The sequence below is a fragment of the Pantherophis guttatus genome, chromosome 1, assembly GCF_059756535.1.
Source record: "Pantherophis guttatus breed Tessera chromosome 1, ASM5975653v1, whole genome shotgun sequence".
NCBI classification, from domain to species: Eukaryota; Metazoa; Chordata; class Lepidosauria; order Squamata; family Colubridae; genus Pantherophis; species Pantherophis guttatus.
Window position 1 is genome coordinate 217,161,022 of NC_142063.1, and position 26,442 is coordinate 217,187,463.

Consider the following 26,442-nt stretch of genomic DNA (forward strand, 5'->3'; position numbering starts at 1 on the left):
CCATGACAGAAGGGACTTTGAAAATCTGGAAAACGTAAAATTATTTTTTGCATTATTGTACGCAAAGCAACACTTTAGTGTTGCAAAAGATTTTGAAAAAGAAAGTTGAAATCTTTTTTTCACCAAATCTTTCATGAACAGGCACTGGGGGAAAAATTCTAGTGTGCATTTATAGTTATGTACTTAAAACAATTTAGATAACCAGCTGTTTAATTCTTATAGACTATATTAAAATAAGATTTGTCAACCAGTTTTGTTTTACTTTGGTATTCTTAAGGGCAAGTTAGAACATGGAAACATCTTCAGTCCCAGATCTTTCATTTTTAAGTAAACCCTTTGAAAAAAAATATTGTATAAGCAACCTAATCAAATATCAGCTCGGAAGATGTATGGTATGGTTATGTTGTAGAATTCAATTATTCATAAATAGATTGTTGAGTCTCTAACATGTCTTTATTTTCCTGACATATTCCACTGCAGCCCATTAATATATCTGCTCCTATTGTCATATATAGTGCCTAATTAGTACATTTGAATAAGAGCTCTATATCAGAAACAAAAGGTTTAAATCAATCACCTGTTCTCGTTTTAATAATGCTTCTTAAGTCTCTATCACAGATGTTTGGAATTTTTAAGGCTGCTTTGTGCTTTGTAACCTTGAACAGTAAGTCCTGTCTTAAAAAAAAATAATTAATTGCTGTACACATTACTCCCAAACAGATTGTAACAGCGTCAAATTAACATCACAGCTCTATTGTAAGAAAACTTTACACTGAAGAACTCACTATGACAATTATTTGTAGACTGTATTGCGAGAGCCATAAGTATCTTCAGGAAGCTTATATATTTCTATAGTTCTATAGAAAAAAGGTAAATAATGTTAGAACTAGAGGTACATAAATTCTTTGAAAGAGATGCTTTGCAACATGCAGAATCACATGCAGGTAGTCCTTGATTTACAACCATTCATTTGGCGACTGTTCAAAGTTACAGTGTCAGCTTTGGAAGTCATATTAGGCCGGAAGCTCCAATGCTGCCACCTTCTCATGTGTGGGAAAGTAGGAGAGTGGGTTGGTAGACATTATTTATTTATTTATTTATTTAATTAATTAATTAATTAATTAATTAATTAATTAATTAATTAATTAATTTTTATACCACCCTTCTCCTGAAGGACTCAGGGCGGTGCACAGCCAAAATAAAAACGAACACATATAAAATTTAAAACAGTTTAAAAGGAATTAAATAATTTGGCCCATTTCAATTAAGACAAAGACAACCCATATAACTTAAAATTGATTTTGGTATTCAGGCCAGCCCAGCTTGTTGAAACAACAGCGTCTTGAGGGCACGACGAAAGATGTGTAGGTCAGGGATCATCCGTAAATCCCGGGGCAATTCATTCCAGAGGACGGGTGCCCCCACAGAGAAGGATCTCCCCCTGGGAGTCGCTAGTCGACATAGTTTGACCGACAGCACCCCGAGGAGTCCCTCTCTGTGGGAACATACTGGCCTGTGGGAGGCTATCGGTAGCAGAAGGCGATCTCGTAAGTATCCAGGTCCTAAGCCATGGAGCGCTCTGAAGATAGTAACCAACACCTTGAATCGCACCTGGAAGACCACCGGAAGCCAGTGCAGCTCGGGCAGGAGAGGTGTTACATGGAAGTACCATGTCGCTCCCGTAATCACCCGCGCGGCTGCATTCTGGACCAGTTGGAGCCTCCGAGTCCTTTTCAAGGGGAGCCCCATGTAGAGAGCATTACAGTAGTCCAGCTGGGAGGTAACAAGGGCGTGAGTGACTGTATGCATCCCGGTCCAGAAAGGGACGCAACTGGCGAATCAGGCGGACCTGATAAAAAGCCCCTCTGGCCACGGCCATCATATGCTCTTCTAAAGACAGCCGTGCATCCAGGAGGACGCCCAGATTGTGAGCCCTCTCTGTGGGGGGTAGTGATTCATCCCCTATAGACAGCGATGGCGTCAGTTGACTATACCGGGACGCCGGTAGCCACAGCCACTTGGTCTTGGAAGGGTTGAGTCTGAGCCTATTTCTCCCCATCCAGACCCATACGGCCCTCAGGCAGTGGGACATCACGTCAAGGGCATCATTGGGGTGGTCTGGGGTGGAGATGTACAGCTGAGTGTCATCAGCGTACTGATGTACCCTCACCCTAAAACCATGGATGATCTCACCCAGCAGCTTCACATAAATGTTGAACAGAAGGGGCGAGAGGACCGACCCTTGAGGCACCCCCCAAGCGAGGCACCTTGAGGTCGACCTCTGCCCCCCTGCCAACACAAACTGCGAGTGGTCGGAGAGGAAGGAGGAGAACCACCACAACACGGTGCCCCCTATTCCTAACCCCCTCAATGGCTGCAGCATGATACCATGGTCGATGGTATCAAAAGCCGCTGAGAGATCTAATAGGACCAGAACAGAGGAACAATCTCTGTCCCGAGCCCTCCAGAGATCATCTACCAACGCAACCAATGCCGTTTCCGTGCTGTACCCCCATCTGAGTGGGCCTGACTAGGGATGTAGATTAGAAAGCCATTCGCCCTGAATGTCAGACAACATGATGAGAGAAGAGTGCCTGAGATTTAACAAATGTGGTTTCATGTCACGTGCCTTTGATCAGTTTCTGAGCTCAATACAGTCTTTCTGGTTAAACATTTGGCCCTTTAATTTCAATCTTGTCTTGTGAAATATGGAAATTATTTATTCCTATGTAACTTTTTTTTTGAGGGAAAAAGCATGAAAATTTGCTCCAGTCAGATTTAGTTTTCCATGTCTGAATACAACATGCATACAGTATTATTTCTGCATGAAATTTTAATTCACTTTTTTCTTCAACCTCATATAAAATCCTAAATTTAATTCCAAAATCCAGACACGGGTTTTTGAAGCAACAAGATCCACTAAATAGTTATATGTTGTTTGTCAATTTGAATATAAACTAATGAACCTTTACTGGCTAGAAACATCAATTATATATTTTATAAGAGCAATATAATAATTTCATTCTTTCTGTACATTAATTTCTTGTAAAACTGCAAAAGACTACAAAAAATAGCAGTCATAACATGGACACATTTGAATATTGGAAGAAATATATACTGCAATAGATTTACAAATTAAATCTTGATGAACTGAATATAGGAGCTTTTTTTTAAAGTTTATTCAGCTGTTTTAGACTCCATGTTTCAATTTTTTTGAATCTCTAGATTTTTGCCTATATTGTGGATCTTTGAAGCAGTTTTGTTATTACAAGCATTGACATAAGAATGTGTGCTATTCTGATCCTTCTGCTCAACTCAGTATTTGGTTGCATCTTTCACAATGAGAGAGCAAAAAATGATGAATGTTTATTCTATTATTTAGTCATGAATGTATTACTTATTCTTTACTTTCAGAAAATGAATCTGGAGGAAAACTGGTGAATCCAACGCAGTGAGAGGCTTGGAAAACAGAGACTGGACCAAAGAACGATTATTTCACTGAACAATTTCAGGTACAATTGAACAATATAATATTGAAAGTTTATTGACCAAAATCAACAATCTCTTTGTGCTTTTTTTATTTTGCTACTTTTGGTAGCCCCTGTGATTGTATGTGACTTTTTCTAAGATGCCGTAAGTTCATAAAATGACAATTTACACCAGGCATCCTCAAACTACAGCACACAGGACAGATCCGGCCCACCAAAGCCATAAATCTGGCCCGTGCGGGACCACAAGGCTGTCCCGCCCACATCACCACACCCACCTGCCAGCCCCCACCCTTCGGCCATGTGAAGGACTTACATTTGCGAGGGCCGGCAGAGTGCTTCTGGGAAGCGGGGGAGGCCAAAAAAGGGGCGGGCAGAGGCCCCGGAAAGCGTCCACGTGCCCTGTTTTTGGCTGTCAGAGTGCTTCTGGGGGAGGGGCGGCTGGGGAGCAAAAACGGGCCGCACCTTTTGCCAGCTGAGGAAAGAACTCTTTCCTCGGCTGGCAAAAAAGATCTGCCAGGGACTTCGGTCCACTGTTGCTCCACTGGGGGGAGGGAACCGAAGAGCCCCTGCGCCTGCTGCGTAATTACACCATATGATGCCTTGTGGAGGCAGCTTTGCTCAAACGGGGGAGGGGGGGTTCACCTGTCACAAACATCTCGACTGTTTCTTCATGGATCAAGGGAGGGATCTTTGCTTGCTCAGAAGGTCAACGGTAAGACAATTTGAGTTTGGGAGAGATTTCGGGCTTGGAATGAGAACCAATCAGGAATCAGGTGAACCTCCCTCCTTTCTGTGGATCTGCGCATCGTGGGATTCTTTGAACACCCCCACCCCCATTTCCACTTCTCTCCTCGCACTGCTTCACGGGCTCGCGTCATGGACAGGCTCACGGTTCTCCAGATAGGGCTGCCCAGACGGTGACGAACCTGGAGCAAAAGTAGAAGAAAAAAGGCTATGCTGCGCAGAGAAAATGTCAGCATGCAGACGCCATTCTGTTCAGGGGCTTCCAGGTTTTTTGTGCTTCCTGATCTCCCACGTGGGACAAGTAGAAACGGGGGCTCCCTGCACTTTTTTTAAAAGTCAGGGTTGAGTACCTATGGCATCTTTATGACCTATGGACTCCAACTCTCAGAATTCTCAGGGCTGTGAAAGAATTAGGGCTGAAGCCAAACCCGGGGGTGGGGATAACAAGAAACATTCCCTCAGAATGTTCAAATGCACAATAATCCAGCTTGTGACAGCTGAATTTCTTCGGTCTTTTATTTTTTTTGGCTGTTCTGCCTTGCCGCCCTCTCAAATCTCTCATTATGACTATAGGAGCCATCAGGATAGCGCTACCTGTGGATGCAAATCGAAATATCCCCCCCCCCGTATTAAGGCGAAAGTTCTTTTGCATAGTCCCCCCCACCCCCCCACTGAGAAAGAGCAGGACTTGTTGGCCTTTGTTACAATGATTGGGGGAGGCTGAGGCTTCAGGAAGTCCTGGAGGGTGGATTCCAAGGAGGATGGAACTTCTTTGGGGCACGCACATCCCCCTCCACTCCCCTTCATTAGATAAAATGTACTTTCACTCATAAACCCATCCTTCATTCCAGAGTTATCCAGATCGGGGATGTGGAGTTAGTTAAATGGGGGTGGGGTAGGGGTGTTCAAAGAATCTCATGTTGCGCAGATCCACAGAAAGGAGGGAGGTTCACCTGATTCCTGATTGGTTCTCATTCCAAGCCCGAAATCTCTCCCAAACTCAAATTGGCTTACCATTGCCAGAGAAAATTGACCTTCTGAACAAGCAAAGATTCCCCCCTTGATCCATGAAGAAACAGTCAGGAGATGTTTGTGACAGCTGAGCCCCTCTCTCCGCCCCCCCAGTTTGAGCAAAGCTGCCACCATGAAGCATCATGCGCTGTCAGCGAAGGGACATTACTCGCGCTGGGACAACCAGATGTGAGCCCAGCCCCACTACCCATGGAGGCTCCTTCCACAGGTGGATTTTTTTTGTTTTTGACAGACTGAATCTCCCCCTACTTAAATCTACTGTATTTCCTTTGTGGAATTTAGCTACCGCACATAGATATCAGTCTTGCTGTTGGCCAGTGAGGCAGCCTGCCCCTAAAGGAGGACGTCTGTCTCTACCCCTGGAGAGGGAGGCAGGAAGGACATGGAATGGAACAGAAATAGGAGAGAATGAAATGGGAATAGGAATAGGATGGGACGGGACGGGACGGGATGGAATAGCAATAGCAATAGCAATAGCAATAGCAATAGCAATAGCAATAGCAATAGCAATAGCAATAGCAATAGCAATAGCAATAGCAATAGCAATAACAATAGCAATAGGATGAAGTGGGAATGGGAATGGGGATGGGATGGGATGGGATGGGATGGGATGGGATGGGATGGGATGGGATGGGATGGGATGGAATGGAATGGAATGGAATGGAATTCAATGAGGTATCCCACTGCACTGCCAGGATTGAAGGGGATCCTGTAGAAGATGCCCCAGGAGAGAGATAAAGAGGTGGAAAGAGAGAGATATGGAAAGAGAGATACACACACACACACACACACACACACACACACACACAGAGAGAGAGAGAGAGCGAGAGATAGGTAGATATAGAGGAGAGAGAGAGAGAGAGAGACTTGTTGTTTGTTAGCTCCTTGGGGCTGAGAAGAATTGCTGCAAAATTGAGTATCCTGAAGTGGACCACTAAACAACTTAAAAACCGGTCTAGTAAAAAGAAAAGTGAACCAAAAGAGCAACATACAAACAAAAGCAAATAAAACACTCCCAGGAGCAAAACAAATGAAAGTTTAATGTATGTGTATTGTTTAATGGACTGCTAAATTGGCAAAAGGGACTGCTAAATTGGCCATGCCCACCCAGTCACATGACCACCTAGCCATGCCCACCCAGTCACATGACCACCTAGCCACACCCACCCAGCCGGTCCAGCCTCCTAACAGTCTGAGGGACTGTGAATTGGCCCCTGTTTAAAAAGTTTGAGGACCCCTGGTTTATACTATCAAGATAAACATATTAAACAAAATACCGTATGTGCATATATTACTTTTGTTGATGCCATAAACAGAATAAAGGACCATCAGTTCCCAAATAGTGTTAACTTACCATATCATTTTCTAAATGCAAAAATGAGAATTGTGATAAAATATCAAACATTGTTTTACAATATGGATGTGTGTTCACATACACATATTCACACGCACAAAAAATTAGTTGTATTTCTTTCTGTAGTGAGCGTACATTTTTAGTAGCTCTAGAAAGCAGAGATTAATTTGTGTTTAATTTATGACACCCAACAGTCTAAAAATAGAAATGAAGATCTACATAATTGTGCTAGGAAATTTGGTTTTATAAGGTATTCCGTATTTATATTGCCATTTTGGGACAAAGTTTCTGAAAGAATTGCTACATCATTTTGCAGGAAGGTAGACCATATAATACCTGATTTATGATCTTATAGAGGAGGTTAGAAAGATACATTGTCAATTGTTTCATATATTCCTGAATATATTAATAATAGGATAAAGGTTCAGATGCAACCTAGCAATGCATTCTTGCATTCTATCATTACTAACAGTATCTAATCTATACTTGCAACAAGGAATAATAATGTTAGTTTTATAAAGATCATTTTGTTGTTTTCATTTAAATAAATGTAACACAATATGTGAATTTGTGTTTCTTACTTTATTGAAATTGTTTCCACCACTCACTTGAATGAGAGAGATCTGAGTTACATCATACTTTACCCAGTAACCTTAAATTTTTGAGAAAAATATAAATGCAATAACAAAACAAAACATTTATTATTATTTTCATGGAAGTCTTTATGGGACATTTTTCTGATTGATTTCTCCCTGTTTAGAGAATGAACTATATACATTTTGAAATTTATCAGTTTAAAATGATTAGATCACATTAAAATGCTTCAGTTTTTTAACATCATTGATCATTCATAATGCAAACATTTTTCAGTATTTAAGAAATATATATATATATTAGAAGGCTTTAGACAAGCCTCAACTTTCATTGTCATAGATTACAACTACAAAAATTGTGGCCTTGTCAGTATCTACCTCTGTTGTCAGTACAATGTTTCTGCAGTTTCAGATTGACCTAGCTATGGCATAATCTTTCTCTGAAGTAGCAGTTGCCTGATTATTTCATCTCTGCTAATTTTTGAGCCTAGGAAGACAAAGTCTGTGAGCACTTCAACTGATGACTAAGGGAGTTGGGAGTGGGAGGCATCGTGTTATGGTGGTTCTCCTCCTATCTCTCTGGTCAGTCACAGCCGGTGTTGGTAGGAGGACAGAGGTCGACCCCTAGGCCCCTCATTTGCGGGGTGCCTCAGGGCTTGGTCCTCTCTCCCCTCCTATTTAACATCTACATGAAGCCGCTGGATGAGATCATCCGATGATACAGGGTGAAATATCAGCAATAGGTTGATGATACCCAGCTGTATATCTCTACCCCATGTCAATTTAGTGATGCAGTGGATGTGATGTGCCAGTGCCTGGAGGCTGTGAGGGTCTGGATGGGAGTCAACAGGCTCAGACTTAACCCAGACAAGACCGAGTGGCTGTGGGTATTGCCTCCTAAAGACTATGTTGATTCTCCATCTTTGGTTCTGGGGGCAGGGAGAAATTGTCCCCCTCAGAATGGGCTCGCAATTTGGGTGTCCTCCTAAGCTAAGATTAGAGCAACATCTGACAGCTATGGCTAGGGGGACCTTTACACAGGTTTGCCTGGTGCACCAATTGCGACCCTACTTGGATCGGGAGGCTCTCCTCACAGTCACTCATGCCCTTGTCACCTCACGGTTGGATTATTGCAACATGCTCTACATGGGGCTACCCTTGAAAAGTGTTCAGAGACTACAGTTGGTCCAGAATGCAGCCGCGTGACCTATCATGGGTGCACCTAGATACACCCACATTACACCAATTCTCTGCAAGCTGCACTGGCTCCCTATTGGTCTCCGGGCACAATTCAAGGTGTTGGTTTTACCTTTAAAGCCCTACATGGCTTAGGGCCAGGTTATCTTCGAGACCGCCTTCTACCACATAGCTCCCAGTGACCTGTAAGATCCCACAGAGTTGGTCTCCTCCGGGTCCCGTCAGTTAAACAATGCCGGCTGGCGGGCCCCAGGGGAGGGCCTTCTCTGTGGCTGCCCCAGCTCTCTGGAACCAGTTACCTCCTGAGGTCCGGACCACCCCCACCCTATTGGCCTTCCGAAAAGCGGTGAAGACCTGGCTTTTCCGGCAGGCCTGGGGCCGTTGATCTCGCTTTGCGATCTTGTGAGATCCAGCCATGAATGGTGTGAATGGGTTTTAATGTTTTAATTTTTAAATGTTTTATAATGGTTTTCTAAATGCATTGTAAGCTGCCCTGAGTCTTTGGAGAAAGGCGGCATATAAATTGAACTAATAAATAAATAAATAAATAAATAAATAAATAAATAAATAAATAAATAAATAAATAAATAAATAAACTTCTTGTCTGCATTGGGTTAGACCTTCCTATTGACATAACCTGCTTTTTTTTTTTTACGTAAAATATAAAAATGTTTTTATATAAAATATTGAGCAGCAGACTAGGTTTGGCACTATTGTCTTTTGCTTTCAATAATAGTGTTGTAGTTCGTTTTTTTTTTTTACTTCCAGCCATCTAATGAGTATTAGCAGCATGTTTGAGGAGGTTGAAGTTTTTACCAGCAATATTAATCTCACTTTCTATTTACCGTACTTTAGCATTTCTCATGATATGACCATAAGTTAATGTACATAAGTGGCAATATATTGGGCACACATCCTTCTCAATCTTGAACAATTTAGTCACTGCATATTCCTTCTAACAATTGTGTCCTGGTCACCTTGAAATTATTCAATGGGCAAGTGAGATAGCCTGGAACACTCAGGCTTTTAATTTGCTTTAATCTGCATAATCAAAAGCCTTTGTAAAATCAAAAACACAAATTCTTCTGAAACTTGTTTTTCCTATTCTTTTTATATTAGCCATATGATGGCTCTGCCTATTAATCAGCTTGTATACCGGCAGTTGTCATGTATTCTTGAAATCTGGGTTGCAAAATCTTGAGCGTTATTTAAATAATATAAAAGATAAATAGAAGTGTTCAACTGTTAGAGCAATCTTTATTACTATTCTGATTTGGTAATTTATCTTTGCTAGTCCATTGGCCACTGCTACCTTTCTGCAACTTATTAGAAACCACATATGCCACTTAACTTCACCATTTTGTAAATTTTTAATTATTTCTGCTGGTATGTCATCAATTCCTGCAGCTGTGTTGTTAGCAATCTTTTCTTCATTTCACCTGCCAGAAAGTCTGGCTCTAGTGATCAAACCTTTGTATAAATCAATGATTTTAAGATCTTTTTCATACAGATCTTCCTTATATGGGTACTATCTGTTTATATCTCTTCTAGTGATTATTGCCTTTTCTGATGTTTTTTCATGCCTATCTTTCTAAAACGGTTCCCTTGATTTCTTTAATATCCTTAAATAAATATGTTGTCCCTCCATTTGATGGCTTTTTATCATTTGGTTGTATTTTTCTTTACTTCCATTTTTTAATGACACCATGAATTTTAGTCCTCAAGCTATTATATTTGTGGAATATAATTAACTGCAGCTTTTCTTTACCATTGCCTCATAATCATATGGCATATTCCTGAAGTTGTAGGTTTTCAGTCTGATGATTTTATTTGTATTCTTTAGTTTGAGTTGTAATTTTGCAAGGTCTTCATGATCTGTTCTGCAGAATGTAAACTTCTCAATATTTAATTCAGGACCTAATATCTTGCTAAAAATCTGTTACAATAAAAGGGTAATAATAAGTATTGTTTAAATTATAAAATCACTCATAGTGCTGTAATCCAATTTAAGACCAGTGGTGGGATTCACTTACCTTCTCTACCGGTTCACAAATGTGAGTGCGCTCGCTCCGCTTACACGCCCCTCATCTGCATATGTGCATGTCCTTCTCCGCATGTGCAGTAGGCATGCATTATGTCAGGTTGGATGGGCGGAGCCTCCCGCCATCGCCACTACCAGTTCGCGCGATCCGGAGAGAACCAGCTAAATCCCACCACTGGTTAAGACCATAAAGATCATAACCTTAGTTATGATTACCAAAACCATAGAGCAAAAATTTTACCAACTAGAATTAAGAAAAATAATTTTTATCATTATAAAGTTATGTCATAAGAAAAAAGGAACAATTCACTTCCATTTTGCATGTGCCTGCACCTTTCCCCTCTCAACCAAGCATGAGCATAAATAATTTCATCCTTAAATTAACAACGTAAAAAAAATGTAAGCAAAGAAAAATTGTGAGAAAGAAAAGAAATAAGGCACAAGATAATTTAAGAATATGCTTAGACACTTGGTTATGTTTGGGAATAAGGCAGAAGGATAAGAATAAGGCACCTTTGATTTTAATCCAGCCACTTCTTAAGAAGCAAGTTTACTTGGACTTCTCCAAGTAAACTTGGAGAAAGGTTGTCTTCTTCAGTAGTTTATTGGCTCTTTCCAATTTAGGGTTCATATTAATTATACCATATTAAACAATACCTTCTATTGGATTATAGGAAGCATGCCTTTCTCTGTTGTGACACCTGCCCTTTCAAATGACATTCTTGATTCATGTAACACCCATTGTGATGACACTTAAAATATCCTTGAAAATCTAGTTGTTCCCCTTGGCCTTTGATAGAGGTCCCCTATAGAATTTTACTTGGTTGTGTCTTTCTTCCAGATACATGTCATCTTTGTTCCCATTGTTTGACTGCTTTCCTGTTTTTACTGTTGTAAGCTGAGTCTTCTGGAATGGGGAGCCTCTAAACTGAATGAATGAATGAATGAATGAATGAATGAATGAATGAATGAATTTTGATGGTTGTGAAGGAGAATCAGGAAAAAGAGGTTGTGCTATACAAACAGAAGAAGAGGAGCTACATGGATTATTTTATGGCCTGCGATGTCCATCTTTGAAGTTAATAAATTAATAATTTATGACCAATCCCGTCCCCCCATGATGATTTCTTTCCAAATAAATCACAGATAACTATAATATCCAGAAGATTCCACCCCCCTCTCTCTCATACACACACACACACACACACACACACACTCTGTCAATCTGGTTGATTGTAAGAGGTGTTAACATTTTCTTGCTGTTACCAATCTATTTCTTATCCTTATTTTCTTTTGTTTGAGAAATGCTTTTATATAATATATAACTGATACACTGTGAAGATGGCAGGTGAAGATGTTAATCAGTAAAATTTATTTCTCCTATTGTGTGTTTTTCAAAATTTTAATGTCTATACATATAAATGAATTGCTTGCATTGGTATTTTCCTTTCCATTACTCTTCACTGGTTTCTCAAGCATCTTCTTTTTCCTACTATTTTTATTTTTTGTTACCTTTACTTTTCCTCATTATTTAATTACTTATTTTTATATAAATAGTATTAGATTTTCTGTTGTTTATAAAAAAAATAGTAATTTTTTACTGTGATTACATAAATTACCAATATATATTTTAGTGGGTAAATATCAGTCCGCACTCTTCCTCATGGAAAAGGGTGATTTAGAAATATGGCACCAGACAGTTTAAACTATCCCTCACTGACAGCATCTCTGCACTCTTAGCTGTTCTGACTGCTTCAATCTCAGGAGATTGTCCGTTGTGATTAATGACATAGCCTCTTCTGATGTCAGCAGGCTAAAGAGAGCTCTTATGGCCTATCGGGATATGGTAGCACAACAGACCAACAGAAATTAAAAGAAGAAAAGATTCTGATGCTTTTGGAAAAAGCACAGCTTTAGCCCACCAGCAAACATGTACTTAAATCATTTTGAACATCTGATAGGTTATAACATCAAATTAAATTCCAGTCTCCTGAAAGGTACAGAATCACCTAGCTGCCCAGAAAGTTATAGATGTGAATCTTTTGTGGTTTTAAGAAAAGTGAATAAGTCATTAATTATCTTTATAAAAGAAAGCTGCTACTGCTGATACCGCTAGCAATTTGTACAGTAAACATTAATTAAAGCAGTGCATTTTTCATAAAACAAAACTGAAAGCGCTTCTGAGTTTCAAGTGTATGTTAAAGGGACTCATTTTTTAAATGCTTTGATCAGCTACTAGTTGCTCATAGGTTTTTAGAAATGCTATATTTTACTCATATGCAGAAATGATCTCTAATTTTATCCTTGAGCTAATGCTCTGTATTATGATGAGAGCAGTAGGGCTTGAAATTAGATCCATACAGTTGCTTTCAACTTTATTTTCATTTTACGTACTTCTGAATTCACAGACATCAGGCTATTTAGGCAGGGGCATTATCTAAATTAGGCAAGAACCAGTTCACAGCAGATATTATTTATTTATTTATTTGTTTATCAAATTTATCTACTACTCATTTTGTGGTGCAAAGCAACACTATACAGGTAGTCTTCAACATATGATCGCAACTGAGCCCAAAATTTTTGTTGTTAAGTGAGACATTTGGTAAGTGAGTTTTGCCCCATTTTATGACTTCTCTTGCCACAGCTGTTAAGTGAATCACTGCAGGTGTTAAATTAATAACATGCTTATTAAGTGAATCTGGCTTCCCCTTCATTTTTAAGAAGGTCACAAAAGGGGATCACATGACCTCAGGATACTGCAACTGTCATAACAATGAGTCAGTTGCCTGGAGACTTAATTTTGATCACGTGATCATGGGGATGCTGCAAGGGTCATAAGTGTGAAAAACTGTCATAAGTCACTTTTTCAATGCCATTGTAACTTCAAACAACTTACTGAACAGCAATGAACTGTTATAAGTTGAACACTGTCTGTAATCAAGGAGTCATACTAAAGCTGTTGTCTTTTTTCTTTTATTCTTTTATTCTTTTGGCACTAATGCCATTGGCAAAAAAGGTATACCAAAAAGACAAAATTTCAGAAATTGAATTAGAAAGTCAAAAACATTTGAAATTATATGCTGATGATGTTGTACTTACAGTTATTTAGCCAAAGGATTCATTAGAATTGATAATGGATACTAACAATAGCATAGTTCATTGTCAGGTTATCAAGTTAATAAGGACAACATTCAAATATTTAATGGAATGTAAAAGTTAAAACCAATTTTTATATTAAAGAACAATGTTCAGTATCATTGCTAAAAAGGTCAAATACCTAGGAATCTATCTGACATAAAATAATAAAGATCTATTTCAAAGGAATTGTTCACAGATTTGGAAAAAATATAATGGCGAACACCTCAAGATGTCTTATGAGGAACAGCAGGTATAAAAAGGAATATTCTACCAAGGCTTAATTTTCTCTTAATAATGAATCCAATGAAAATTGAAAACCAGGTATTGAATGATTGGCAGAGAGCAATAACAAATGATATATGGTCCAATTAAATAACCAAGGATTTAATTCAAAATACTACAGGATTCAAAAGAATGAGGTGGTTGAAGAGTTCCAAATTTCAAACTCAATCATCAAGCTAGCTGTTTAACTGGGATCACAGATTGGATTGTATCACATTATAGCTTGGCTACATCTATTTATGCTAGATGGTCTCTGCAAATATCTATAACTTGATTGAACAAAAATAAATGTTCATAAGAGATTATACAATAACAAACAGCATATTAAACATTTTGGATACATATTGAAAAAGAATTGGTTCCATCCAACACCCCCACCCCACCCTCGGTCTTATTTTTATGAAGAAATTTTATGAAGAAATTCATTCAGGGAAATTCATTCAGCAAAAAGCCAACAAATTTATAAATTGCAAAATGGATTATCAGTGATAATTGATATTTATTTATTATATGGATTTTAACAGCAACCTGTAGTTTCCAAAATGATATATTGTATTAAGTTACTAAAAACCAATTAATGGAATATTGAAAAATTTAACCTAGTTCTATATGCAGGTTAATTCCCTGGGTTTTTTTACTTTGTTTTATTTTTCTCCTCTTTTCTTTTTTGCATGCTTTTTTCCTCTCTTTCTGAATAAAAATATAATTATAAAAGTAATAAAAACCTTAATACCTAGACCAACTTTTCTTTCTTTTATGTTCAAATTGCAATTTTATTTGCTTAATTAAAAACAGCATTAATAATGTTAAGCATCGCCATGTAGAAAATTCAAATTTGCTCAAAATTGTCTCTGCCAACTTAATACTTTCTTTTACTCTTTGTATACCTCTCATCTCAGTTACTGTCTCCTGAAAGGAAAACAGGTGTCACTTATTATCTATATTCTCTTTGTATCTATTAATCTTTTCATCTCCCCCCCCCAAAAAAAAAATAAATTATGAAAATCTGTCTGCTATTCCATAGGAAGCACTGAAACTTTCCTTACAAAAAAAAGAACATAATACTTACTTTTCCAAACATTATCTCAGGCCCTATTGATTTATTTAATTTTATATGGCACTATCATGCTATTCAAGGCCACCTATAAATCTACCTCTTGTGTTTAAGAATCATGAGTTTATCTTTCTTTCTTCTATTCCTGTGAGAAGATTAACATTGACTTTCAAATGAATGAGCAATATTTGATAAGCTTCATAAACTTTCTTGTGGGTTGCAAGCAAATGGCTGGTCTCATTCTCTCCCCCCCAACCCACCTGTCTGCAATACAATTCTGGAATGTTCGTGGTTTGCCTGACCATTCCCAGTTCATATAACAGGTAAATAGAAAAGTAAATGTTTTATGGCAAAAAATGAAATTAAATTACAATACAACCAATTTGTTTTTAACCTCCTTTTATGCAGATTGAATCAAGTGTGCTTTGCTGGAGATATTTACCATGCAGCACATGTCTCTGCTTATTTGCATGCACTTTTCAAGGCAATTAATTTTTTTTTAAGCTAATCACACAGGGGAATTCTTTCTTGTTTAGGAATTGGGTATAGATTGCAATATTGTGAAGGGCAGGCCAGTTTATTCTTAAGTAAATAAACAGCTGTGATTCTTTAGTCAGTGCTAGAAAATACACACAATGTATTGTACTTGCTTCTTGCTAGAGACACCGAAATAACTTATACATAATGATTTTTAGTTTGCAAGCATTTATAAAAAAAAAAAATGAAGTGAGATTAGTGAGCGTGACCATGTAGTTCAAAGAACTTTAGATTTTTCTAGCAAAACTCTTTGCATCTAGTTATCAACCAGTGAAAAAATATTCTTGCTCTCCAAATTGATATCTATGAAGTTTGGTCTGCATGTTTTTTACTCAATGAATGAATGAATAAAAAGTGGATAAAAATAGGAGGTTTTTCAAAGTCCCTTGTCGTGCCAAAATTATATAAAAATACCTTATGTTTTATACCTAAATTTTTTTAAAGGCATCTATTAAGGTCTGCATACAAATGTGGTTAGTCTGTCTGGCAATATTTCAAGGATTCACTTTCCCTTCAGTTGTCCCTAAGCTTTGGAATACACTTACTACTGAAATAAGAGGGCTAACATCACTGATAACATTTAAGACCTTAAATATAATAGTTTTAAACATTTTAGCTGCATTAACTATTTTACTCAATGTTATATGTATCTTCCTTGGCACCTGAAGTGGAGGAGGGAGGAGGGGGAAGAGGATAGAGAGTAGAGGAGAAAGGGGAAGGAAGGAAGGGAGGGAGGGAGGGAGGGAAGGAAGGAAGGAAGGAAGGAAGGAAGGAAGGAAGGAAGGAAAGAAAGAAAGAAGAAAGAAGAAAGAAAGAAAGAAAGAAAGAAAGAAAGAAAGAAAGAAAGAAAGAAAGAAAGAAAGAAAGAAAGAAAGAAGACTCAGTGTCATTTTTTGTAGAATTCATTTTTGGTTGTACAAAATGCAGCAAATGTTTTTAACACAGTCAAGATTCAGACTTGGGAATGGAATGGAGTAGAAATGGCACTGATTACTCTGATGGATGACTTTTATCAGGACCTGGATGGAGTAAGACACCCCTCTCCCCATTAAACCTCTTGGCAGCTTTCAACTCCATCAACCAAAGCATCTATGAGCAAGGATTAGGATTTAGAGGCACTGTTTTGCAGGTGTTCTAATCCTTCCTTATTGAGTTGTGGAGAGAGAAAATCAGGTAGGTAGCCAAGATAGTGTGTGACACTAAAGGACTTGGTTCTCTTTCCCTTTCTCCTTACAATCTATATGAAAGTGCTGTGAGAGGATATCTGTCAGTTTGGAATGGAATATATTTGCTGAAAAATACCCAGTTGTGTGTTGCTGGGCATTGCTGGGGCAGAGATGTTTTCAGAGTTTTACCTTGGTGTTTAGAGACTGTATCCCTAACCCTAACCAAACAACTTAAAGTAAAATCTAAACAAGTTGCAGTTGCTATTTGTTTATTCTGAGTCTCTGTCTACTTGATGAAGAGACACTATTCAAGGGAGCAGGTCCATGACTGAGGTTGTTCCTTGACTACATATACTGCTTGCTGGGCAATTGGAAACCATAGTCAGGAGGATCTTTGCTCAGTTTTCTGATGATGCGGCCCTACCTGGAGGAAGAGGTTCTTACTTCTAGAAGGCTTTTGAGGATTGACATGGAAGGATGCTATCTGCAATTATTATTTATGTTCATAGTTTTGAGTTAAAATATTTTATGCCTTATGATGTTCTTAACATGGACATTTTGGAAATATTTATTGTTATATGTTGTTGTCAATCAACAGGAATCCTTTGATGGTATGGAGGCATACAAATTGAATAAATTTAAAAAAAATCACTAAAGAAAGAAATCTTGATCTAAAAGTGTAGTATAGAAATAAAATCCATATAACAATTTAAGCAATTGAATTTGTCTGCATATAGATACTGAGATAGCTTTCTCAATTACAGTCAGAGCTGGCATCAAGTTTTCTCAGGTCTGTTAGGATCTCTCCTTGATGAGGGCCTTAGCATCTGTGAAGCCCCCAATCCCATGATGGCAGAGGTCATGATGTCCCATCAGCAGTGACGGATCTGTTAGAACTAGAAAAGGATATCTATTTCTTGGGCAATCAAGGGCAGGTCATGGCTCTAATTACTTCCCCTCACCTTCTCTGACCTTGTGAAGGAGGGACAGCCAGTGACAAACCTATTGACAAACATTGCTGCTGCAGAATTAGAAAGGTGGCCACAGCTGAAGAACTAGCTTTAAAATTAACTTTTTGTTTTTGATTGCCGAAGTTACCTGGAAGGAAAAGAGCAATAGTGCTCACCCAGTAGGGAAAGTATGGCAGTGGTGAAATCCAGTTTTTTTTACTACTGGTTCTGTGGGCATGGCTTGGTGGCTGTGATGTGACTTGGTGGGCGTGGCAGGGGAAGGTGGCATTTGCCGGTTTTCTGAACTACTCAAAATTTCCGCTACCGGTTCTCCGAACTGCTCAAAATTTCCGCTACTGGTTCTCCAGAACCTGTCCGAACCTGCTGGATTTCACCCCTGAAGTATGGGTTCTTGGGTAGGCTTTGATCCTTGCATGTGCAAATCCTAATGCCAGATCTAATTATTTTAGTATTTGAATGACACCATAGAAATGTAGGCTATGATATCTTCACATTTTCATTTTAAATTTGTAATGTGAAAGCAATTAAATGTGTAGGATGAATGTAATCTATAGTTTTACTGTTGGTGCTTCATTGTTACACAGAGGTTCTTTTAGTCTCTGAAGTCTGTACTTAGGTACCAAAATTGCACCTTTTCATTTGTAGACTTACGCTACACAGATAATATCCACTTTGGGTTAGGAGTGGCACTGCACCTGAATCCTGTTTCAAATATTTCAGACAGACTACAAAATGTTCTATGGGAATAGTTTTTCGTGCAAACTAAAAGTGGTGGATTTTTGACCTCACAATTAAAACCAATCTGTTTATTAGACTTTTGTGAAAGCCATACATACAACACTTAACTTATTGGTGATTTTCTAGTGTAGTTCTGTAGCTGGCACACTTCAGGCTTGATCTTATATAAAAGTTGAGTATGAGAAAATATAATTAAATTACATAAAGATGAAATGACAACATCAGGAAATGAAATCTATATTTGCTGTACAAATCTGTACAGCCAAACGTGTGAGATATTAAAGGCATGTTTCATATCATTCCTGATTCTGACTTAAACATACAGTACATGAAACATGAGCATGACAAAGTATGAGATTTCTGTGAAACAAAACTGCAACACCAAACAGCTCTTAGATTACTCAGATTGTTTGAGTAAAGTAAGTTGTATTGAGTACTGTCCATTGATGACAACCTGAATGTTCTATTATATTGTTTACTATAGCAATATTACTGTACCTACAGCATTTTTAAAAAAAAATTAAGTACAGTAATACCGCTAGTTCTAATGAAGAAGAATGTATTTCTAATTTATATTCCTACTTTGAGACAAATATAAATTGTTCTGTATCTTTTAACTTTAAATACATTTTTTATAACTGGTGGACCACCAGTAACTAGAAGCTGAAGGTTTGCCTAGTTTGGACTAATCTGTAGAACTAGTGAAATTAAAGTCAAATATCTTTCAAAGTACAGAAAGTTATTCTTTTAAGCTGAAATATGATTCTTGAATAGATTTATTTATTTATTTATTTATTTATTTATTTATTTATTTATTTATTTATTTATTTATTATATTTCTATACCGCCTTTCTCCCATAGGACTCAAGGCGGTGTACAGTCAAGAAAAATATAGATACACAAACATCATAAAATTGCTAATTAAAATTATTATTATAACATAGTTTCACCCAATTAAATAGAACCTAAAATTAGATAACATTTAGATAGATAAGACAGGCTTATATTTTGGTAAGAAAATAACAGAGTTGGAAGGGATCTTGGAGGTCTCTTAATCCAATCTGCTCAAGCAGGAAACCCTATACTATTTCAACCAAAGGAATGGAAAGTAAGATTTGCAATAGTTCAGAAATATATCAAATTCTGATAACCTCCTGAAAAAAATTGACTTATTTATTAAATTATTTGTAATTTCACATTTTCCGCAAAGTTCACTTAGAAAACATTTTTTTAAACTATGTAAAAGATGGTTAGCAAAAATCCATCAATGTTATATAACGTTTGGACTTGGAAAATTGGTCATAGTATTATAATGTATAATTCTATGTATAATGATAATAATGTATAATGATGTCCTTTGGCCAATGATATTTCAATATTATTGAGATGTTCTGAACAAATGTAACATAGGCTTAGGTTAGATTTAGAAGATAAATTTTATTATTTGAAAAATTAAACCAGACAATATGCACTTCTAGTAAAAGTTGAAAAGTATTACAGTAATATCTCAGTGATACCATCCTAGTTTGGGATATGTATTTAATGGAAAAGAATTCTGTCTAATCTCTTAATGCAGTCTGCCCCTATGTTTAAGTCAGTGTGTGTAAGTGTGCATGCACATACATATGTAGATACCTAAACATGTTTTTAGAGCTGAGAAAGAGTGACTGGCTCAAAAGCACATAACTAGCTTGCATATTTAAGGGGGGACTAGAATCAATCAAATGTTATTCAATTGTAGACCTGTAACGAGGATTACACTCTGCTTCTAGTAAACCATCCAACCACTTACACATTGATTTATATTCTGTCTCTGTCTCTCTCTGTCTCTCTCTCTGTCTCTCTCTCTGTCTCTCTCTCTCTCTCTCTCACACACACACACACACACACACACACACACACACACACACACACAAAGTTGCAAGAGATTTTAGCCTCTAGTCCAACTCACTCTCAGTGCAGAATCCAATACAGCAGGGGTCTCCAATCTTGGCAACTTTAAGACTTGTGGACTTCAACTCCTGAGAGTTGGTCCACAAGTCGTAAAGTTGCCAAGATTGGAGACCCCCGCATTACAGCATTTCTGACACATATCATGCCAACCTCTGAAGATCATCAATAATGGAGAACCTACCATTTTACACGGCAACCCTTTCCACTGTCTGACAGCACATAGGGTCTGAAAGTTCCTCCTGATCTCTACCCCATACTGAATTTCATTTGTTTAGGAATTCAAGTCAATGTACACAGCACTACCTCCTCCTATTTTATTTTTTACTATGAGAAGAACTCTGCGAGATGGTTGAGCTGAGGTTAGAATTACTAACACAAAGTCAACCAGTGAGCTTCCACGACTAAAAGTGGACTTCATCCTAAATCTTGCTCTGATACCAGCCCATCACCTTAATCACTATACCTATATATATATAAGTGTGTGGGTTTCTATTTTGATGTTCAGACTCAGTATTCCTTCCTAGTGATGGTTTTCTTTAATTTCTGTCATGGAATAGATAACAAATAAGGGGTGGTAATACTACTTTTAGTTGAGAATATGTAGCAAGGAAATGTTATACAGCAGAAATTCTAAAACTATAAGTAGGCTAGCACTGGTCAATTATATATTATAAAAATAGTTATGGAAAAAAATAACAATTGAGATTTAAAAATCCTGGACATACACAAAAAATGTTGAATGGTTATAGAAAAAGCATTACTTGGTACTAGGTTTGATATCCTGGACTTTATTTACATATTTATCACCATCATTTTTACACAGCCAATGTTCAGGGACTCTTGAAGGTTTACAGAATTATATAAAATTCCACTCATTAGAAGATCTGTGAAAGAGTTTTCTCTGCTGCTACCCTGACTCTGAAATGAGGATCACTCTAATAGGTACTGTAGAAGAAAAAACAAGTTCCCATCTCCACTGCCCACTGCCTGCATTGCTTCCCTAAATTGCATGCAAGGATTAGCTAGGGGAAAGTTGGTGAATTATAAAAGCTACGATGAATTATTATCTCCCTCACTTCTAATGGTGGTTAGTGCAAGGAAGCCCTCTTGGGCATATTTCTTGATAACTTCCCATCCAAGTATCTAAATTCCACATGATTTAGCTTTTGCATGATAAACAACAAGCTAATTGCTACAGTCTGCTATAACACTGCATGGTGCTTACTTCTTTTAATCCAAGTCATGTAACAGCTATGATTTGTCATTAAAATATTTTAAATATGACCATGTAACTACACTTAAATCTTAAAAATAAACATTCATGTTATCATGACAGTGCTTCGTTAAAGGTGTGACTGTGTGTTTTTGAAAGGTCAACAATTTAATTGGCTTGCTACGGTGTTTTTGTCTTGGGTTCTTACCAGTTCTGAAATTTTCTCAGTGGTGCAAGATGCAAGAAAACAGATATTTTTATTCAGTAGGACAGTGTTAGTGAAGAAGCAGTGATCCTGAGCAGAATCCCAAGAGGATGGGTAGAAGCCCATTTGCCTCACTTTCAACAAAATTCTGCCCAGATATTAGTAGCATTCCCCTGCTCAACTCTTTATGCCTCAGTAGTTAGCCAAGAACTTAATACAGTCCATGTAACTGAAGCCGATGAGACCAAACAAAAATGTGTGCAAGGCTTAATTTAATACCACTCATCCATCTATTAATGCTAAGGGGAATGGATTGTGTAATAGATATAAGAAAGTTTAGCAGCACTCACAGTAAATAGGACTTAAGATTTGCAGGTGAATGGTCTGTACAAGATCCATACAATATTCAGCAGTACTAAAGGCAGGTGTGTATTTCCAGTTAGGCAATCTTAGGAAAACAACACAACACTTTCTTAACCAACTAAGGAAATGCTCAGTATCCACGGTTCAATTTTTAGTTCCAGAAATAGGCAACGGAGAAATAGTTGATTGCCTCTTCTGTAAAGAAATGGAACAATTCAGTGAGGACAAGAAGAGTTCAATGTAGAATAGAGCAGCTAGACATCAGGTATTAAATAAGGCCTCTCAGTTGTCAATGGAAGCTCATAATTAGCACAACACTTCTTCATGGCCCTGAAATGTCACCATTGGGAACCTTGAAAAACTGAAGAGAATTTAATGGGAAGCGTGTGCGCCTGCACTGCACAGGGCCCTATGTGTAGTTCCTTTCTTTTCATCAGTTTTGATTTGATTGCTATAGCACCAGCATTATCATGTCTTTTTCAATGTTCTGTAGTATAGGTGAAAGAATAATTTATTTTTAATAAGTTTTCTTGTCAACTGCTTTAGTTCTTGTTTTGAGAAATAAAAGGAAAAAAACCCTTATGGTCTTAACAACAGTCCCATTTATCTGTATTTATTTCCTTTGTTTATGTTTATGTTCATACCTATACTTGTTATCTTGTACATTTTTGACAAATAAATAAATACATAAGTAAATCAGCAATATTAATGATGAGACTTCCTGTTGTATTTTTGGGTAGCTTATGACCATTCAGTTCAGGACATGCTTTAAATTTGAGTGTCAGGAATCTTCAGCGGACAAGCATTCCAGGTATCATTTCTGCTTGTGAGAGGGTGATATTGTAAATACTTGCCTAATTTTCATAAGTTCACCAAACACACCAGGCATATGGAGTGAGGCTGATGAGATGGGAAGCAGAAGCTGCCAGGCTAGAGATAACCCTTATGTAAACGTATCACAACCATCCAAGACAACAAAAGATGTGCCAAGTATTCATTAATGGGAATGCTGGGAGGAAGGAAGGAAGTTTAACTTCCTTGAGAAACCATTGGAATCTCTGCCATCCCTCTATGTTGGGTGTGAAACTTCATTTTTATCAGCAATAATAATTCAAATCTAGCTGAATCATGACTATGAGTCTTCTGCCAAATCTGGATAAGAAATTGGGACTTACTCCTGATCCTTTATGTGAAGCCAAACACCAGTCATAATAATTTGTTTCAATTCTGGGTTCTTTTTTCAGAGGAAGCATTTCTGTTCATTGGCCTATCATGAAGCATATCCAGAAATCTATAAATTTCCCTTCACAAGTGATCCAATTTTTGGAATAACTCTAGGATTCCCATCTATTCAGCTATTCCTATGGCACTTGATCTAATCATTTTGGAATGAACCGCAGAAATCAACCTGCCAATAGTTGGTCATTCAATATGTGTGTAGTATTTTTGTGAGATAAACCATAGATTTTTAAGCATTCAGGGTCAACCATGCAATAAGAGGACAGAACATGTGAACTTTGTAACCAGATGGAGGTCCTTCCTCTCACTGACTTTTCCCAGATGGACTTTCATCTCCTTTTCACCTCTGTCATAAGTATTGTTGTTTGCTCTTGAGATCCATCTCTCATGCAAAGATTGAATACTTCATTGGCTTTCTCATTACTGAACATATCAGTCTCAAGAATAATTTTCACAGAATCACAATTGCTCTATGACTCTGAGTTCAGCCTATTCTTTTGGATCCTATTTTCATGAATGCTTGATAAGGAATTATTGATGTCAGGAAAGAGGCTCAGTACTGGTTATTATCATTAAATGGAACCTTTCATTTTGAATTAGAATCCTTAAACATACCATTTTCAGTCCTGTTATTTCAAGTTTATCAACTCATTCCTTCATGGGCCCTTGTTCCACTGTTGAGGAAATCTCTATCTGAAGTACATAATTACATCTCTGGTTCTGCTATCTTTCATTGACTCAGACACATTGCCCAATCAGAGCCCTTCATGTCCATCACCTCAACTTTACCTACTTATCTCACACCAGCATTAATTCGATGTCTAATGTGGTATAGTTGGCAAGCTACCTCAATCTAGTTGTGGTTTTTTAATATTTTTTATTAAATAAGTTTTAACTAGATAAAAATATAAATTATAGAAAAGGAGTAAACAAAGTAGTGAATAGCTAAGAAAGGAAATAAGAAAAAGAAAGACATGAAAAAAGAGAAAGAGAAAAGGACATATTATAAGAAGCAGCTTCTGATCTTTTTAAACATTGGTTATAATTGCATTTATATTTCATCCTCTCTCTATGATTACATCATAATTTCCTTCTTTCAAGATTGGCCCCTTTCTAATCATCAGCCCCATAAATCACAAATGAATTTTTTTTCTTTCTTCGAAAGGATGACAAGTTTTAGTAAGGATGGGGAGGCTATAAATGGAATCTTTCACGGTTTTATATAATTCTGTAAACCTCCAAGAGTTCCTGAACGCTGACCATATAAAAAGATGATGAATATGAATATAAAGCTCCAAATCTGTTTGTTGTTGTTGTTTTTAAGGAGAAGATTCATTTAAAAAGAGCTGCGTATTACTGTTTCTGTCTCCAAAGAATATAACATAGGTTTTGCAGTGCTTCTGCTGATAAGGGTATAATTTTCATTGACTTTATTACTACTTTGGCAGTAGAACTCCACTTTGCATAGTCTGGGGCTATTTTGCCTACTCAAATGCCATTTCATCATCTCTAGTCACTTGCTGTCTTGCAGCTATAGAGGAGAGCAGTCCTTACTCTTGATCAGTCACTTCCTCCCACTTCATCCTTCCTCTGTATCTATGACCTTTCTACAGGCCTAGCCATTTTTTAAAATAAGAATGTTAGATACACATTCACCCATAGCCTGACTAGCAGATCATAGACCCAGAGCATCTCCGGTGGCTAGCAGTTATTTCCCCCCACCCTCCAGAAGGTAATCCTTGTCAGGAGGAGAAATGAACCAAACAAATTCACCATTTTCTTTCCTTAACTAATCCCACCTTGTAATAGTAAGGACAACACACCCCTCCCCTGGCATCATTACTGAAGGCAAAATATGGACTAGCAAACAGAGGAGTGCAATTTGTGCCTGTATGCTTTTCTGCCAGCTCAGAGGCTAAAGGAAAGCACTTCGATGTGCCCATCTCGCTGTGGCCTTTTTTTGGTCTCTGTAAGCAAGAACTCTTTTCTCACCTTTGCTGTTCATCATTATCTTTCTGGAATCCAGATGACCAGTCTGTGCATCTTGTTTCTATAGCAGATGACAGCCATAATCAAAGCTGCATAACAGCCAAATTGATTCAGCCCCTCTGGGTCATATGGCTGCCACAACAGTTGTCCTCCTTGCCAGACTGAACATGAGCCTTGCATCATTAGTTTCTGTCTGTGTTCCAACCCTGTCAGGCTCAGACCACCTTTGTTGTCATGAATATGGTTTATCATACATCTGGAAGAACTTTGTTGGAATGCAATCCTTTTTATAGTATTTTTGAAAGTATTTACTAAAACCCCAAAGCAGAAGAAAACCAGCTAGGCAATTCAAAGTTAAAAGAGAAAGAAACACCGTGCTGGCTTTACGAGCCACAAAAGAATTGGCGATTTCCAAGTGACTGTAGAGAATGTCCTTTAGTTTGAATGCTTGAAAAACTATATTCTAAATAGATTATATTTAATTAAAATCAACAATTGATTGTACATATTTTTTTAAAAAAAACACTTACTCCTATTTAGGATTAGTATATTTATTTCTATTGTCCCATTTAAATCTGATGGATATTTATAGGTAATGAACTATCTCTAGAGATTATATTCCAAAAAACTGTGGAGTTCCTTGATATGGTATGAGTGTTTGTAATCTTCATTTTTTTTAATCAAAGAAAGCTCAGATGTGAAATAAGTATTGATGTGTATACATTCCTATACCTGCATATGGTCAGATGTATTTAAATAATTCCAAGAAGTAAATTTATGATTGCAATGGCATTTTCTAGAGTTGCATAACTAATTAATAATACTGTAAATATAACCATCCATAAGGAATACTAGATGCATTGTTTTCAAATTAAAATTTTTAATTAAATTTTGGGCTAAAATAGTTAGACCATGTGGCTTGCATTATTGTGTATTTTTTCTCTGTGTTTACATAAATACAAAGTTTGATTTCTCTACTGCTTATATATAAAATTATATAAATATATGTGAAAGTGTATAAATACAGGTAGTCCTCCTTTCCCCGCTCCATCAGAACGCTTGATGTATACAATAAAACTGCAAAAGAAGATCCAAAAGGCATTATTCCATTTATTATACCTGATACATTTTAAGGAAAGTAT

General features: G+C 37.4%; 1 protein-coding gene across 17 annotated transcripts in view; it reads left to right on the top strand.

Annotated features, from left to right (window-relative positions):
- MYT1L (myelin transcription factor 1 like) overlaps positions 1-26,442 on the top strand; it is a 281,172-nt gene that overhangs the window by 85,352 nt on the left and 169,378 nt on the right. For all 17 annotated transcript variants that reach the window (XR_015731327.1, XR_015731328.1, XM_034432005.3 and 14 more), the window contains one exon: positions 3,415-3,512. The gene's annotated coding sequence lies outside the window, so the exon portion shown is untranslated. The remainder of the gene's footprint in view (positions 1-3,414; positions 3,513-26,442) is intronic.